The sequence below is a fragment of the Onychomys torridus genome, chromosome X (assembly GCF_903995425.1).
Source record: "Onychomys torridus chromosome X, mOncTor1.1, whole genome shotgun sequence".
Taxonomy (NCBI): Eukaryota; Metazoa; Chordata; class Mammalia; order Rodentia; family Cricetidae; genus Onychomys; species Onychomys torridus.
The window spans coordinates 50,501,102-50,502,967 of NC_050466.1; the positions used below are offsets into that span (position 1 = coordinate 50,501,102).

The 1,866-nt window shown below is 46.6% G+C and overlaps 1 pseudogene; it reads left to right on the top strand.

The window, feature by feature from the left end:
* Positions 1-675: 675 nt before the first annotated feature.
* LOC118574630 lies at positions 676-1,527 on the top strand (annotated as a pseudogene).
* Positions 1,528-1,866: the final 339 nt, after the last annotated feature.

The window sequence follows — 1,866 nt, forward strand, 5'->3', positions numbered from 1 at the left end:
TTACCTCTCCCTGTCACCCTGGGAAAGGGTAACTGGATACAAGGTTCCCTCACTGCCTTGTCCCATCCCAAAGGTGTGGACTTTCATTGCAAGAAGTTGGCCTCAGACCATAATAGAGGTGGGGTCCAGACCCTGACAGTGCGAAGAGTGACTGAAGATATGAGACAGAAGAGGAACTACCCAGAGTCCAGCTCTCCTCTCCTATCAGGGCCAGGCACCTAGTGTTTTCACAGTGTGCAGCTCTGGGATGCCTCTATATCTCTTACAGGAGTTCCAGGGACTTGGTCTGGGGCAGTATCCTCAGGTCAGACATAGGGGAAGGCCAAGCAGATTCAGGAGTTAAAGTGAGATACCAAGGGTCCCATCCACCCCAGAACACAGGGACTTCACATTTCCCTGCCCCACTGGAGTGTCAAGCTCTGTAACCTAGCTGTGCTCTAAAGACATTTCTCACTACTTCCTTCAGTGTCATAAGTAATAGAACTGACAGAAATACAGGTTCCCCTGTGGCCATACAGTACCACCTAAGAGAAAAACTGCAGCAGGCCATTTTGAGAGGTTTCAGAGGTGTAACTTTCAGCAAAGTATTCTCACACTGCTCTCTTCTTGCCCCAGGTCTGAGTCTGTATCGCTGTGTTCCTGCCCATCCTCCTACCTGCTAGCTTCAAGAACATCATGCCTCACGGTCAGAAGAGGTGGTATTGCACCTTTCAGGGAGAATCTCAGGCCCCAAGACAAGAATGGGGCCGGATGAGTTCTGATCTTTCTGTGGCTGAGGGAGAAGAGTCCAATGACAACAAGTCCTCCTTTCCACTAGCCCAACGATCCCCAGGAAGACACCTGCTGGTGGGATACCAAAATTTCATCAGAGTCCTCAATGAGCCATATTTCCTCCCACTGTCATGGCCTCCACTCCAATATCCCCATCTGGTGGGGCCTCTGACAACCAAATAGGGGAGCTGGAAGGCCCCATGGTAGTGCACCATGCACTAAGTGCAAAGGTGGCTCATTTGGTTCAGTTCCTGCTCCTCAAGTATAGATTGAAGGAGCTGACCAACCAGGCAGAAATTATAGAAAAGATTGCAGAAGATGATGAGCAGCACTACAATATGATCTTTAATGAGGCCTCTGAGGGTTTGAAGCTGGTCTTTGGCATTGACATGATAGAAGTGGATCCTGTGGTCCACACCTATGCCCTTGTCATTGCCCTGGGAATCACTTACGATGGGATGCTTACTAATGGCCAAGGCATGCCCAAAACAGGCCTTCTAATAATTGCCCTAGGTGTCATCTGCATGCATGGCAACCGTGTCAGTGAGAATGTGATCTGGCGAGCACTAAATATGATGGGAGTAAGTCCCATGGAAAATCACTATGTAGCTGGGAATGCCAAGAAGGTTTTCATTGAAACTTTTGTACAGGAAGGGTATCTGGAATACAATCCAGTGCCTGACAGTGATCCCCCTCACTATGAATTCCTATGGGATCCAAGGGCCCATGATAAAACCACAAGTGTGGATGTCTTAGAGTTTTTGACTCAGATCAGCAGGATGAACTAAGTGATTCCAGATCCTTCCAATCCCTGTATTTAGAGGCTCTGAGAGAACAGGTCATTTTGTTTAGAATTGCCACCACAAATGGCATACTTCATGGCCAATACAAGTTATAGTGCCACATTTAGGAGCTTTCTGAATGAAGTCTCAGATGAGTCTTCACTGTGTTTGAAGGTGGCAGTCACTGTTTTATGTAATAAAGACAGCTAGTGAAAGTAAATGAATACCATCTTTTTTTCTCCCTGTTTTATAAGGGTAACTTGGAACTTTTAATTTTTGGTATTTTTTCAAATCTTGTTTCTCTTAATTGAAG